This window comes from Urocitellus parryii, chromosome 1 (genome assembly GCF_045843805.1).
Source record: "Urocitellus parryii isolate mUroPar1 chromosome 1, mUroPar1.hap1, whole genome shotgun sequence".
NCBI classification, from domain to species: Eukaryota; Metazoa; Chordata; class Mammalia; order Rodentia; family Sciuridae; genus Urocitellus; species Urocitellus parryii.
The window spans coordinates 148,970,306-148,987,745 of record NC_135531.1 but is presented as its reverse complement, the minus strand read 5'-3'; positions in this window follow the sequence as shown (position 1 = coordinate 148,987,745).

Here is a 17,440-nt window from a genome sequence, read left to right as displayed (position 1 = left end):
TATGTAAGATATTGACAATAATATGCACCTATGTTTATGTTTGTATGTATATATATATATACATATATATATATATATATATATATATATATACATATTTATTACATATATATTTACTTGCAAAATTTATACTGGTGTTAGAAAGGAAATAAATAAAACATTGCATATTATGGTTTTTAAATTCTGAACATCTGTAAATATAGCAAAGTTTTATAATTTCTGATAGTCTGATGACACTTGTTTATCTTGATATTTGTTTTTTTGGTTCTGCAGTTTTGATAAAGAAAAAAAAATGGATTGATAGATAGGCAGCCTCTAAGTTGGCCCCAGTGTTCTTTGTCTCTCCTGGGTGGTCTGGACTTTGAGATTCTCTTACAAGCAACAGACTATGGCAACAGTGATAGGTCATCCTAAGCAACCCTGAGCTCTGGAAGACACCTGAAGCTCACACAAGCTGCATAATGATAGGCTTACTTCATTGGCATGGGTTAGGGCCAGTCTCTCAGCTGCCTCTCTTCTCCATTTCCTTTTGAGCCTCTTCCTCCCGCTTCTCAAACTGTTCAACAAAATGTGTTTCCATGAGGAAGAGTGTTGGCTACTTCTTCAAGGCAGAAAGGCTGGAGAGACCACAGAGTGGCTCACTTTGTCCTCAGAGGATCCACCTGGTGGGTGTGATTTCTTAGTTCTCTAACTATGCATCCATCTTCCCTTGCTGATTTCCCACCCTGCAAACCTGAAGCACCAGTGTAAGAAATGAAGACAATGTTATCTAACAATTCACACACTTGCACAACATCAAATCCCCGTAATACCTCTCCCTCTCTCTCTGTCTCTCTGTCTCTCTCTGTCTCTCTCTCTCTCTCTCTCTCTCTCTTTCTACCTCTCTCTCACACACACACACACACACACACACACACAGCCAATAATTTTAAATAAATGATAAGTAAGTTACAGAAATTATGGGAATAAAAGAGGTGGTTTGATCTTAGAGTATAATATCTATATTTATATCTAGTTATTTCTAGTGTTTCTGTCTCTATAAATGAACTCTACTACAAGATGATTAACAAATAATTTCTGGTTAATTTCATGAAGTTCAGAAGATAGGAAAGTGCATGAGAAAAATAGAAGCTCTAATAATAATATGAATAAAAAAAGGCATAACTAAAGAAGTTGTAACTATTGAACATTCATAATAACAGGACATTATAAATAATTTGATATGCATACTTGTCCATAATGATGGACAAAATATTTTAAATATCAGTTAGTAAACTCTATTCAAGAAGAATTAATTTACCTAAATTGTCATGCAAACCTTTGGCAAAATTAAAGAGTGCAACACCTTCCCAGAATGAAAATTATTGCCTCAAATAGCTTCACTGTTAACTTTCATGCAGTTTTTAAAAAGAAATATTTTCTGACTAAAGATGAATTTTCCAGGTTATATCACAGAATCATACCCTTAGCACATTTTGAACCCAGTTGTATACATACATACATACATATGTATACATACACATACATATAACTATATATGTATATATACTTATTTTTTTTATTAAGTCTTATTTTGGAATTTTGTATTAATAACATGTTAGCATCATATGTGTATAGATTCACTCAGAGTTCCTTTATGAATTTGTTACTCTTCCATCACTATGACAAAATATCTGAGAAAATCAACTTGTAATTAGAAAAGGTTTATTTTGATTCATGGTTTCAGAGGTTTTGGTTAGAATCACTTGGCCGGTAGCTTTGGACCCGTGTAGAAGCACAGTACACCATGATAGAAGCACTATAGCAAAGGAGGCCTATTTACCTTATGGTGACCAGGAGGCAGAAAAGAGGGGAATTCCAATATCCCCTTCAAGGGTATACAAGGTGACCTAACTTACTCATACCAGGCCCCACCCTCCTAATATTCCACCACATCCAGAGAGCACCACAGGCTGGCAACTTCAACACACGAGCCTTCAGGGGACACTTCCGATCTAAACTATAACCATGTCATGTACCAATATTCTAACAAATAGACATCAAACACAAATGGCTTAAAATAGATAATAAGGAATTTATAGGCATCACAAAAAGCAAGGAAGGTGATTTAACAGTAGAAAAGTAATTCAAGTAATCCACCAAATTAAGACATTAAAATGGATAATTCCTGGATGTCAATAGACTTAGAAAAGTAAGTTGACAAAATTCAGCATATATCATAATTGAAAAAAAAAGATTGAACCAGGAAAATCCTGACATAACCTATTTACAAAATTTTCATCAAACACTGCTTTCAAATAGAATATAGTTTCCACAGCTAAAGCACCTGTTTTATTATTAAAACAAAAAAACTATCTGTCACTGGATCTCACTATCGATGCATGAAACAATGGAATTGCAAGACAGTAGAGTCATAGAGCTTTCCAGAATCTTGGATGTGAGATTTGGATAGTCCATTCTTCTCTTGCCTCAGGGAAATGTAGGGCCAGCTGTGAAGTTCCAGACCCTCATGAAAATTAAAGATGTCCACTTTGAAGTAGAGGTTTGAAAGTTATGACTAAGGCACAATCAGAAAGTAGGTATTGCAATTGAGAACACCTATGGGCACATGAAACATTTAACTCACCTTCTGTCATATGGAGTTATGAAATTCCTGTTTCACAGCCATCACATGAAACAAAGTGGAGTCTAACCCAGAACAGAGAGGCTCCCTCATGGTTAAAACCCCCCAATAAAAATGTTTATTCTGAATGATGCTTTATTTTTTTGAGATGGATACTTTTTTCTTTTCTTAATTTTCATTTTTTTCCATTATTCAAGACGAATCACAAATGTATATTTTACATTTCAGTAATGTGGTTTTATTTCATATTCTGTGGTCTTGCTTGAAATGAAGGAAGAGTAAGAAGGGAAGAAGATTGTGATGCTACCATAGAGTGAAAAGTCAACACACTTTAAAAAATTATTTTTCTTTCCAAATCTTAAACTATTTTGGAAGTTTCAATTTTTAAACTATACTTAATGCCTCAGGTAATTTGGTTTGAGTCAACCAAAACACTGACATTTTTCAGAGGATGCTTAGAAGTCTCCATAGCTGGAAATTTTAAAAATGAACCATCAATTTTAGTCTTGCTGTTGTTTCAGAGCAGCAATTAAACATGCCATATGTTGGCTAATCTGTAAATAATACATCTGTGATCTTTTGTGGAAATTCCCTCCTCCAGACTTCTATTCCAGGCTCCATGTAGTTAAGAAGCATCTTGTGAGTTATACTTCCCTTCCCTTCTATGGGCTGAAGATTTTGAAGGCTTCCATGTGACAATATGTGATTCACATTTTACACCAGAGGAATTGGGTCATGGAGGAGAAGGAGGACCAGAGAAATTTTATCACCTTTTCACCAAAATGCAAAAAATAAAATAAAATAACTTTGCTTATGTGTCTGCAATTCACTAAATTGTTCTCAGAATGATCAGTGTAATACATTGTTTTTCACTCAAAAATGTATTACACAATATTGAAGACAACAGAAAGATAACCCCGGGAATTATGATATCAAAATACTGCCTCACTATAAATTTAAATTATTTTAATGTACTATAAAAAGCATAATGTTTCACTGCTACATGCTCATGAAACTCGGATTACATTTTTATTAAGCATGACCCATATGGTTCAGACTCTATGGACTGTTGCTATTTTGCAACATGATTTAGAACCGAATAGGGGAATCTGTTCTTTCACGTATTCTGGAAGCCATTACAGATGGTCCAATTTGTAGCTGCACTCACATATAAATTCACAAATAGTATGATGTAATAGATGCAAGAGGAATGGGGGAGGTATCACCATGTGAGGAAATGAAAGACATGTTTTGGAAAATTTGCTGGAATGCAGTCAGTTGGACCATCTGTATTGGCCTCCAGAACATGAAAAGGAAGAATATAATTCTGTTTTAATTACTATTCAGTTGTAAATCATGCTTTGAAATAGCAACAGTCCTTAGAGACTGAATCATATGGATCATGCCTTCGTAAAAATGTGAGCCTAAATTCATGGACATAAAACATGTCGATGTCATACTTTTCAGAATATATCAAAATAATCAATTTAAATTTATAATGTGGCAGTACTTTGACACTCCTGAGGATATCTTTCCCTATCAGCTACCCTACTATTTTTACATTGCAATTCACATTAAAGCAGATGAGAGTGATGAGTCACATCATCTGAACAGAAAATCTAAACAAAAGGAAAACCAAAAAAACCCTCTTGAAACATTCTGGAGAGAGTTTAACTATGAAAGCAAAACATTTCAATTGGTATGAAGTTGCTAATTAAGAATTCAATAGGCTCAACCCTGAAAGGAGAAGTTTATAGCATATAATATATACTTGGAAGTAAAGAAAGACAGAAAAGTCTGACTGCAGCCCCACAGGTAAGGATCAGTACAAGATAAACCTAGAAAATATCATGAGACCCTGGTCATCAAAAACATAGGCTGTTGGGGGTTTATCAGCAGTGATGGATCTCCTCAAGGAGCCAACAGGAGCTGTAGCACACCCACAGAAACATCAGTGAGGGGCACTCGTGGATATTACTGTCCATCTAATAATGGCAGCTGACATTGACACATCCTGCAGAATGTATGGACTGTCAGATAAGAACATTGCTTAACCCCATGGCAACCCAGCTCCCTCCTTTTACTCATAGTCCAGAGCATCCTTGCATCCATGCAAACAAAGCAGCAGCCAAAACAACACAAAACCAAATAAAATACAGTAACAAAATCTTCCTGATCCAGGTAGAACTTCAGATACCCAAGACAGGCAGTGCTTTAAGAGTTGAAACCCTTACTTGTGCACAAAAGTGAGACAATAAGCAATCACCTGAAATCTCTCCCTGGATTAAAAGTCCCCAATGAGAAGCAATTTTCTCTATTCCTTCAGGAGATATTTTGGGTTCTCACATCTTGTACTGAGGAATGCTATTGACATCCAGTGTTCAGACTCCAGCAATGCTACTCCAGTCTACACTGACTGACAACCTTAAGAACTTTCCATTTATCAGGCCCCAAACCTCCATAATGCTGAGATCAAAAGCCCTGAACATAGCAGCAGTAAAATGGCTTTTGTTTGGTTCACTCTGTTCATTCATGATAACTGGAGAGTTTTTATTTTATTTTATTTCTCCACATTTAGAAACTGATAATAAATAGAAAGGGAAGAGTATGCAATTGAATAAGAGACAATTTTAGAAAATATTCTTTAAATTCTTTAAAATAAAAATGACCATCATACTGCTTTTTTTTAAATCAAAAAATAAATTATCTATGTGGAGATATTCTGATCTCTATGTATTACAATAAAATTATTTTTGACAAATAACAAGTTACCCCAAAACACAATGCCTAAAAAAAAACAAGGATTCATTTTCTCACACTTTCTGTGGGTCAGGAAGCTGGGTCTCTGAGACTCAAGGTCTTTCGTGAGATTGCAAATAAGCTGTCAGCAGAGCTGCAGACATATCAAGGCTTAACTGAGTGTAAAGGACCCACTTCCAAGTTCACTCATGTAATTATCAAGCTTATTTTTTACTGACAGTTCAACTGACAGCCTGAGATCTAGCCATGCAATAAGGGACTTTCCACAGGGATACTCACAATATGACAGCTAGCTTTCCCAGCACAAGTAAAGAGAGCAAGGGAGTAAAGAAGTGAGAGAATAGGAAAGGGAGAGAGAGAGAGAGAGAGAGAGAGAGAGAGAGAGAGAGAGAGAGAGAGAGATGGAAACTGTGGTCTTTTATAACCTAATATCTGAAGTAACATTGTATCAGTTCTGCAATGTACTACTCATTAAAATAGAGTGAAATATTGCAGTCTATACTCCATGGAAGGGATATATATATATATATATATATATATATATATATATATATATATGAGAATGGTGTCTGGGAAGGAAATATGGCTGGGAAGATGGAGATGGCAGACCCTTGTTTATTGATTCAGTGGCAGGGCAGAGCAGGAAGAGGTTCCATACTGATTCAGGACCCAGGCTCCCTTTGTTTTACTCCCTTATTCTAGAATATGGATCCCATTTTTAGTTCATTTAATGGTCCAAAACTATAAGTGGCAATTCCAGAAATCCATTGCCCAACAGGAAAATGGAAGATGAAAAAAATGGGTCTTTTTTTGGCTGAATTCAGTTCCAAATGAGCCAACGTTCTGGAATATTTTCCCTGACATTTTGTTGGCGATAGCTAAATCGTATGGCCATACCTAATTGTAAACCAGATGGAAAATACAGTCCTTCGTTCTGTGCAGCAACATGTTCAGATTTTAAGAAATTCTGATATGACAATGGAAGAGAGGAATGGAAAGCCCAGTAAGGAAATGGCTGTCTTTGCTTCCCTGATTATAAAATGATACCAAATGATATCTGTAATCCAAATACTCCCAAGATAAGCACTTAGACTCTGCTCTTACATCCCTTGTTTTCCTCAGTATACAGTTTGTGGTGTTTTTTGTTTTGTTTTGTTTTTTAAGGTAATCTGAGGGCATTCAGTAGATTTTCAAAAGTGAGAATAAAAAGAATGTTTTGAGAGAGGTGGCAGAAAAGCTAGACTAGCACTGAGGGTTTATATGGAAAAGAAAAATGGTTAATTATGTCCTACAATAGAAGGCCTTAACAGAAAATAGGTTTTTTTTTTTTTTTTTTTTAATACAGTCAAAGCATTCTTTTTTTTCCCCCTGGTACTGGGGATTGAACCTAGAGGCACTTAACCACTGAGTCACATCCTCAGCCCTTTCATATATTTTTTTTAGAGACAAGGTCTTGCTGAGTTGCTTAGGGCCTTGCTAAGATGCTAAAGGTTAGTTATGAACTTGCATGAGCCACCGTACCCAGCCAGAAGGATTCTATATGAACCTTCCCACAATGTACATTTGAGGATCTAGTTTAGGAATTTCAACTGAAAGTTTGGAATATTCTAAGGAATATAAAGACTAAAACAAGAGGCAGCCACTGAGAGCCAGTGGTGGTAATAACACAATCATGAGATCACAGATCCTAGAGAATCATGTGTAGGGTGAATTGGATCAGGGAAAGTTGTTTTTCAAAACTGGTAATGAATTTCATCCGTGTGTGTGTGTGTGTGTGTGTGTGTGTGTGTAGCACTAGTTTAAAAAAATAGAAGGAAGTCCAGTAGAGTAAAGGCAGGTGGGGCAGGAAAGGGGAAGCACTGGGGACAAAAGTAGAATAAATTACATAACATGCCTGTGTGATTATGTTAAAATGAACCCCAATAATATATATATATATATATATATATATATATATATATATATATATAGCAATAATGCACTTATAAAATAAAAACAAAACAAAGAAATAGTGGGATGCTTCATAATACGAATAAATTATTGATTATAAGATTTCTTACCCTTATATTTGTGTGTGGAAATAATGAAATAATAGGAAAAGAGTAAAACCAAAATGGAGAGAAATATAAGCCATAAATACTATTTAAGGTGATGTAAGGGTCATAGAGCTTAAATAGATCTGAGGCAGGAACCTCACTGGAGGTGGACATGCCAAGTTAGAAGTCAGGGAGGTAGCTTGTTAAAGACTATGGCATGCTGTCATCAGAGAATGATAGTCACAGTGAGAGACAAGAAGGACCAGCAACCATGCTCAGAGACATCCTAGGTGTGCAGACCATAAGACTTTGGGGATCTGTGAGTCAATGTGATTTGGAAAACTTGAAGAACCCTGTAGCAGGAAGGGGACGGGCAGGCATGGCACCAGAGTCATGTTTAATTGCCTCTGAGGATTTGTTTTTGCTTTTGCTTTGTGTTGCTTTAACATTCTTTGTGAGAGAGCTAGTGTCATGATCCAGATCACTCTTGGAGGGTAAACATAACATTGTGAATAGAGAGACACTGGGTGTCACAATCTGATAGGAATAAGGTTGAGCAATAGAGTTAATTTGAATATTCTTACATCTTCACAAAACATTGGCTTCATCTTTTGAAATGTTCTTCGAAGTCCTAGTATTTCCCAATAGTCATGAGAATAAAATTTTCCCTTGTCAAATGCCAGATGTCCTGGGTCTTATTCGTGAAATTTAAAATAATCAAGACAATTGCACTCTAATTGTCTTGCCATCTCAATTGAAAATATTTCTAGGTCTTTTTCCCCAACAATGGATTGCTAAAAAAAATTGCTCAAGTTTTGCATGTCCTTGTTTAAACTTTTCACTCAATACATTCTGAAAGCATTAAAAAATAAAAACAATTTGACCCCAAGATTTCCAAGAAAGTCACTCAACAGCTGTTGTATACCTGGCCTTCTTTAATCTTGTTGGGGAAGTAATGGGCAAAATATGGTTATTTCACACTTAGTAAGCATCTTCTTTTAAGTTTCATATGCTAGATATCTTAAAAAACTAAGTTTGGGTCCCAAATATGACAAATAAAAATATTTGTTATTACTTTTATAGACGTGGGTTGAGGGCAGAGATTAAATAAATAGTGTACATAAAATATGTAGAATAGATCACCATGCTTGCATGTGGTTAAGGCTCAACTTAATAGATTATAGCTGCTATGGTCCAAGTTAGGCATCTTTTATTTGTTTTTTTTTTCTCAATTATAGAATAGGACTTTAAAATAGGCTATGAAAACTCCAGTCTAAAAATTAGAAACTAATACATAATGTAGTGAAGTAAAATTCTCATCATAACATAATCAATGGAGGGAGAATTCAGATTCAAACTTACAACTGGAGTGCTCTTTTAAAATATATTAAAATTTTATTAGTATTAGTTTCAGTTTATAATCTTCCCTACTAATAGCATTAGCTACTAATATAGCTATAAACATAGGGTCTTAACTTCAAGTAATTGCTTAACTTCTCAGGGAAAAAATTATATAACACTTTATTTTTAGACCTAAAAAATTATTAGCAAACTTACAAATAGGTACAAATTTTTAAGTTTTATTAAGCACTGAATATGTGTTAGGTGTAGTACTAGTTCAGAAGTAGAGCAGTAATTAAGACAAAATTCCCAAATTTTCAAAGTTTCAAGGAATGATTTATTGGTAGCGTTAGAACACAAAAGGTAATCTAATTCAAAAGCACTGGAACTAAGAATTGGCAAATTAGCTTTGGACAGCAATTATGTGTCACCCACTATAATGGAAAATAATGAATACCTGATTCCGTATTTGGCTCCTAATCCAGGTGTTCATTTGTACATAGTTTTTCATGTGGCAGGAGACAGCTGAAAGATATTTATTGCAGTATCATCTGCAATAGGAAAAAAAATGGCAACACCCTGATGCTCATGAAAAAGTGGGTAATATTTCTGGTATTTCTATGCTCTGGAATAGTTTGCACCAGTTAAAAAGAAGATGGAAATTTATACATGCTTTTTTTAGGAAGAATACTAACATGTTGAGAGAAGAAGCTTTTGGAAAACTGTGCTCAAATTTATTTTAAAAACAGAGAATTTTCGAGAGTGATAGAGACCCTTGATTACAGATAGATTCATCTGAAAACTATAGGCCACACTTCACTAGGGAGAACTGGGGATATTAGACATGGAAAGAATATCAAGAGATTCTTTCTTTTTTAAATTTTTTTATTTGTTTTAATTAGTTACACAAAGAGATTCTTTCAATCACTAGCTTGTGCCATGTATACCTAAGGGACTAAGAGGGAATAAGCCTTCTCAAGAGGGATCTTTGGCCTTTACTCTTCCCACCTTTGCTTCTATTTGTACTATAGGAGCTGAAAAATTTTATTAATTTTTATTAAGAGTTGATGGGATTGTTTTAAAATGTTTTTACTAATAACACCCATGGGGCTCCATATACCTCAAATTAAAAACAACAACAACAACAACAACAACAACAAAACAGAGGCTCAAGTTCACAGGATGACAGTAGGTTTCACAGAATCACAAAGCAAAGAACCAGACATTGGAACTCTGTCTTCCAAATTCAGGTTGCCTTCTACTGTGCCATGCTGCCTGTACACATACCCAGATCAAAACAGCACTCCTCATTGGTGAAAAAAAAGTGACACGGGGGATCATCTCAGAGATCATCTCAAGCTGGGTCTAGGGGTAAGCACTGAAACTGCAGCTAGCTGGGGAGACTTGCCTCAGAATATTCTTGCTTTCAACATACATTTTCAGAGGTTCTGCTTTCTCTTGAAGCTGGGATACATTTTCAAAGGGAACTAATTACACTCTCTTAGGGGGAAAAAAGTAATTGCTTTGCAGTTTAATTGAATGAGGATAGATTAGTTTCCGCCCTTGGTTTATTTGTCTTCTTTTAGTAATGGAGATGCGCTAAAAATGAGCAACCATGGAGCAGAGGAAACCAGCTCTTAGGCCTAAGCTCATGGATGCCTGAAATGTAAGCTGGGGTCTGAATTTCTGTGATGCAATTTCAGAGCATATCTGTCTTCTTTCATATGCCCCTTGTCATTAGCTTCTGTGACCTTCAAAGGTCACCAGTATGTCCCAGGTTCTGAAATACTTTTTATAATGGTGTATGAAACAACTGGATTAGAAAATAGGATACCAGGTTTAAACCTACTTGCAGAAATCCCTTTGAACTTGGGGAAATCCATTGGAAGCCCACTATATCTCCATTGCCATCTAGGAAAAAGACAGTGAATCCATTCAATGTAATCTGATGATGTATTGATTAACATCTAGGAGTTATTGCTTCTTGTTCACTCTAATTTATCCTTCCATATAAAAGGAGATCAGTTAATGGACCTTTTGGCTTCTCTTGTCTCTTTACATACAGATCCTCTGGAAGGACAGATTTACTTATCTGAGAAGAGTAATTGAGAAAAATCAACAGACCAGTCTCAGAGTAGCAGCTTCTTTTTTCAGTGTATGACAGGTATTCTAATCTGACCCTCCAGAGGTATATATATTTTTTGCATCAGGCCTGACCCAGTCTGGAATTTCCTGAGAGAGGGAGAAAGCACCTTGCTATTTTATGAATGAGATATTTGACCCATTTGGTTCTCACACTGTCATGTGGCCACTCTTGTAAGCAAGGCTTTGACCTTTGTCTGCCACTCTTTTTTCTCCCCTTTCTGATTTTTTCTGGAATACTTTTGGAGGTGTGAAGATATTGTCCCCAGATATCTTGACACCTTTAAACTGTTAGGCATATTTGGGTATTCAGTAGGGACATCCACTTCAGAAGGGACTCTTCAAATGGAGCCTACCTTCTAGTGGAAGAAACAAACAAAAAGAAACAGTTGACTGTCTAAGGTGACTGTCTTACGATAATGTTAAGAAACAGACTACATGCCCGAAGGAGCGTATCTCAGATTGCATTACTATGCAATGGACATATCAGCCAGGGTCCTAATAGGTGGTAATAATCATGCCAGTAAAACTGTATGTGAAGAACATTTCAGGCAGGAGGAAGAATAAATACAAAATATCTTGGCATGTATAAAGAACACAGGAGCAACAAAGTTAATGATACCAAAGAAAATAATAGTTGGCAGAAAATGTAAGGACATTTTAACAAAGTGATAGCTATAATATATTTGTTAAAAGTAAAAATTAATAAATCAAAGGAAGTTACATTATTTAATAAACTATTACAGGCATGCTACCTTTTTCTTACATGATCTTAGGGAATTAGGTATTCAGATAAGATAACCAAGTATATTTTGAAAGTTTGGATGAATAAAGGGTTTAATTACTTTAAGAATGAAATGGTTATCTTCGTTTTTGTTTCATTTATTTTTTATGCCCAATATCCATTCTTCATTTTAACGTATTCATATGATCTTGAAAAAAATAGTATATCTCTAACATTTTATCACCCCAGTGCATAATATACACAGAAAAGGAGCAAGAGGGAGAGAGGGAGAGAGAGAGAGAGAGAGAGAGAGAGAGAGAGAGAGAGAGAGAGAGAGAGAGAAACTCAATATGGGATTTAGAAATGATAACTGGAAGCCACAATCTCTGGGTAGATGTAGGTCCATTTCTGTCATCAACCAAGGATTTGTCTAAGCCAAAGGAACTAAAAATCCTTATCCCAACTCTTCCTTCTCTTTATACAAATAATTTATGTCCTTTTTAAAAATTCTTTCTCTGGGGCTAGGGATGTGGCTCAAGTGGTAGTGCACTCGCCTGGCATGCGTGCGGCCCGGGTTCGATCCTCAGCACCACATACCAACAAAGATGTTGTGTCTGCCGAGAACTAAAAAATAAATATTAAAAATTCTCTCTCTCTCTCTCTCTCTCTCTCTCTCTTTCTTTCTCTCCTCTCTCACTCTCTCTTAAAAAAAATTCTTTCTCTGAAACATTTTTCAAGTCTTGGCCATGTTCCTCCTTTTATCTCCATTGTAACTAGAAGGAATCTCAGATCTGTCCCCCTATTTTGTTCTACATTACCTCCCACCACCCCTTTCTTAAAAATTTTTGGATAATTAATAACAATGAAAAAAGAGTCGAGAGCAAAGAGAAATGATGAAGAGATTAAAGGATGCAGCTCATTTATCTAACGGATGGCATGATGTTCCTGCGAATTTATTCATTCTAGGAACAGCAGGTTGAGAAAGGTGGCATCGACATATTTAATTCTGCAGTGCTGACGTGTGGGAGCCAGGGCAATGAGTGTTTAAAATAGCAGACCATGCTTGAGAAACACTTGAGCCCAAACAAAGCTGTTTTGTTTCCTCCATAAATCAGATTCCAGTATTTAAATTTGAGGAAATTTCACACGAAATCCAGAGAGATTCTTTTTGAAAAATTAAAAGATCTGGTATGAGTGCCTAGTTTATTATTTGGTGTGGCAACAGTTATCTGGCACTGAGTAGAAACTGTCCCCTTTGGAGAGACACATACTTGTGACTTTGTTCATCTTTACTCTGATCACTCCATGAATTTATATTACTTCTCTCACTCTTACAGGCAATGGAATTTATGACTCATGATTTCATCCAAGACAATGCAGGATGTCCTTAAAAATAACAAGGTAATTTTATTAGGTAGACGTGGCTTGCTCTTCTTGTTCTTCACCTTCCATCCCCTGTAGACCTGCACAAATCACAAATATGCTTGTTTCCTCATCTGCAGTATGGATGTCATAATGTTTACCTAAGTGTTTTCAAGCACTTGAAAGCACAATGTAAAGAAATTTAGTTTCCTAATTCTATAGTTGTTGCTGTGGGAGATCTGACCAGAATTGCAGGTGGAGTGCTAGTTTTTCTGTCATAAAAATATTGTCAAGTCAAACCTGACTTTAGCAGTATATAATGGTCACCTATTTTGAACAATTCTAGGCACTTATGAAACAGTTTTGATAGCATCTCGATTTATCCATGAGAGAACAAACTCTTCCATAATAGCAACCCATCTGGTTTGTTTCTGGTGGTGTTGAATTCCCTTCAAGCCTTAGGAGACCATCTTGAGGCTCAAATCTAGTCAGATTAAAGCATCACATAGCAACCTCCTTCCTCTTGCACACTCTGTGTCTGTCCAGGAATGTCCATGTTGCCAAACCAGAACTCATGGAGTGAGTGATATAGTCCCCCCTGATGTCCATTGAGATGGTTAAAAAAACAACCTTTCTATCTTGTTCTCCTCTGTCCCGAATTACTGAGAATATACAGTGAACTGCTAGGAGCCACTTAAGAGAGGAAGAGCCTGAGAGATGTGTATTTAGCACAAGTCAGGCAGAGCCAGCTGAGAGATATATGAGAAAGGAGAAAGGAGGGGGGAGCCCTCATGTTGTATGTGAACACGAGTTCTGCTATTTCTGAATCTAGTCCCTCCCTGCACATTCTAATATCGATTCTTTTCCCTCAGGCTGCATTTTAATAAATATTTGAAATATGGATCTTAAAATTGTACAATATAGACTGATGTTTTTGTTGACATCGAGCTATCTATCGTCTACAGTTTCCTGGATTAGTGGTGTCAACATCATTGTCGGTTAAACAGTCAAATTACATTTGATGGTTAACGTGACCCCACCACCAAAGAAAAATGCCTTCCATCTACATATTCAACCAGAATTCTAACTCATTTATATATCTTTGGGGGAAGCCAAGAGCAATAGAATTCATAGCACTTGCCTGAGAAAACTAATAATACCAATCATAGCCAACTAATCTTATGTGAACACATTCCATCTACCAGGTATTCTCCTGGAACTGTGTTTTGAGTAAAGTCCATGAATATTTTTATAATAGAATATTAACTCAACCACCAATGATTTCTGATTCTGTCACTCAAGGACTATGTGCTTTTAAGTTGGACCACTTCAAATATACTTCCATGTTTGTCAAAAATCCATTCAGAATATTTTGCAAAATCTAGTAATATAGAATTACATTTAACCCATTTTTTTTAATATTTATTTTTTAGTTGTAGTTGGACACAATACCTTTATTTTATTTATTTTTATGTGGTGCTGAGTATCGAACCCAGGGCCTCAAACATGCTAGGCGAGCACTGTACCTCTGAGCCACAACCCAGCCCCTTTTAACCCAATTTTTATTGACTTGTTCAGAATTAAAAAAAAAAAAAGTTACATAAATGCACTAAATGTTTCTGGATATATATTCTGTTTTTGCAAGAATTGTAAAGATAGTTTTCATAAAGCTGTGTCCTGATTAAATTATTCAAAGACTAATGTCTCTTCATTTCTTCAGAAGACCATGTTGACCTTATATCCCTTGTAGGTCATGGAATTTACATGGAGTGAGAGTTCATTAGTTTTCTGATTAATTAGAAACATCTGTGAGACTGATAGACTGTTCATCCAAAAAGAACAAAGTAAAATATTATTAATTACTTGTTAAGGAAAAATAAGTAGTAACATTCCCAGAAAAACTGATATGTACTTAGTCTTCAGTGTCTTTGAGAGACTGATGCCAGTATAATTCACTCCCACCCCTTTGCTCACCTTCCACTCCACACATACCCAAATCCAGGAGCCAAAATCCTTCACGTAAAATGGTGCAGTATCTATATGTGTCCTATCTACATTCTTCCATGCGCTTTAAATCATCTCTATGTTACTTATAATATCTGAAACAATGTAAGTAACTATATAAATAGTTCCTATATTCTATTGTTTAAGGAATAATGCCAAAATATTGGTTTATGTTCAGTAGCCACTGATGTTTTTTTCATTTTGATTTTGTTTTGTTTTTGGATACACAGTTGGTTGAGTCCACAAATTCAGAATTTGTAAATACAGAGAAATATTGCATTTATCTAACTGAAGTTTATATTCACTAAATGAGTAAAATATTATTTCTTTTTAAATTTGTATTTGTATTACTCAGTTATACATTAAAGTAGAATTTATTTATGCATTTTGATATATCATAAGTGGGGTATAATTTCTTATTTTTCTGATTGTACATATTGTAGAATCTCATTGGTCATGCAATCATATATATATATATATATACATAAATTAATAATGTCTGTTTCATTCTACTATCTTTCCTATTCCCATATTCCCTCCCTTCCACTCCCTTATTCCTCTCTGCCTAATCTTAGGTAACTCTATTCTTCCCTAGTGCCCCCTGATTGTGAATTAGCATCCTCATATTAAAGAAAACATTTGGCCTTTGTTTTTTAGGTGATTGGCTTATTTCGCTTAGCATAATATTCTCCAGTTCCATCCATTTACTTGCAAATGCCATAATCTCATTCTTCTTAAAATTGGAGTGATATTCTATTGAAAATATATACCACATTTTCTTTATCCATTCATCTATTGAAGAACATCTAGGTTGGTTCCATAGTTTAGTATTGTGAATTGAGTTGCTATAAACATTGACTTGTCTGCGTCACCATAATACACTGATTTTAAGTCCTTTGGGTAGAAATTGAGGAGTGGGATAGCTGGGTCAAATGATGGTTCCATTCCAAGTATTCCTAGGTATCTCAATTCTACTTTCCATAGTGGTTGCTCCAATTTGCAGTCCCACCAGAAGTGTATGAATGTACATTTTTCCCCATATCCATGCCAACAGTTATTGTTATCTATATTCTTGATGATTGCCATTTTGACTGGAGTGATGAAATCCTAGTGTAGTTTTGATTGGCATTCTCTAATTACTAGAGGTGTTGAACATTTTTTCATGAATTTATTGATTGATTGTGTTTCTTCCTCTTTTAAATGTCTGTTCAGTTCCTTAGCCAATTTATTTATTGGGCTACTAGTTTTGGGGGGGGGGGTCAAGTTTTTGAATTCTTTAGTATATGCCAGAGATGTAAAATGTTGTTTCTTATATAACTAATTTATACCTGTGTGGTTTGCCTTTTTAGAAAAAAATGTAAACATTTGTTTCATTTACTAATGCCTAAGTATATATGCTTTTCTACACAAATGAAGTTATTTTTTTACTATAATATATATCAGTTACTTGTCCTTAAAAAATGAATATATGTGGGCTGGGATTGTGGCTCAAGTGGTAGCGCGCTCGCCTGGCATGCATGGGGCACTGGGTTCAATCCTCAGCACCACATAAAGATAAAATAAAGATGTTGTGTCCACCAAAAACTAAAAAAAGTAAATACTAAAAAAATTCTCTCTCTCTCTCTTTAAAAAATGAATACATGATATGCTGGTTATATGGAAATAAAATATTTTGAAATAATTTAGCTGGTGATTTAGTCACCTTTTACATTGCTGTGAAGAAAATACCTGAGAAGAATAACTTAAGAAAAATTTATTTGGCTCATGGTATCAGAGGTCTCAGTCTATAGAAGGCTGATTCCACTGTTCTGGGACCAAAGGAGGTGATACCTCATGGAGGAAGGGCCCAACAAAGGTACATTGCACCCCTGTAGGCAGCAAGGAAGCCAGGAGCTGAGAGGAAGTTGCCCACAGAAAGAACAGCCCTTCCAGGGCACTCCCCCAATGTCCCACAGTGTAATGTAATGTCACCCCTCACCCTCCACCCGGCCTAGGGTTATCACCCAGTAAGTCCATTCACATACAATCTAGGATGGTCTGGGTAGGTCATAACTGTCATAATCAAATCATTTCACCTTTGAATACTCTGGCATTAACCGGAGCTTTGGGGCAACGCCATTTGCAAACCATCAATTTGGGAAAATCAAAAGTAAAGTCACATAAAGAGACTCCTAAGCTTTGGAAGAATTGGAAGAGTTAAGCCTTATTTTTCTTTTACTTCTTCAAAGAATGGTTGATTCCTAAAACAGAGAAATAAAAAGATGCCCTAAAACCACATTGAATTTTAAAAGGACAAACTTGATCTTATGGAGTTATTTTTAACCTGCTTTGAAATATCTTTAAAATCAAGAAAATGAGATATTTATGCTCTACTTTCCTTTCAGATGACAAAAAGAACAAAAACTGTCACTAAGTTTTTACTTCAATTACAGAGTAATATATATGTTT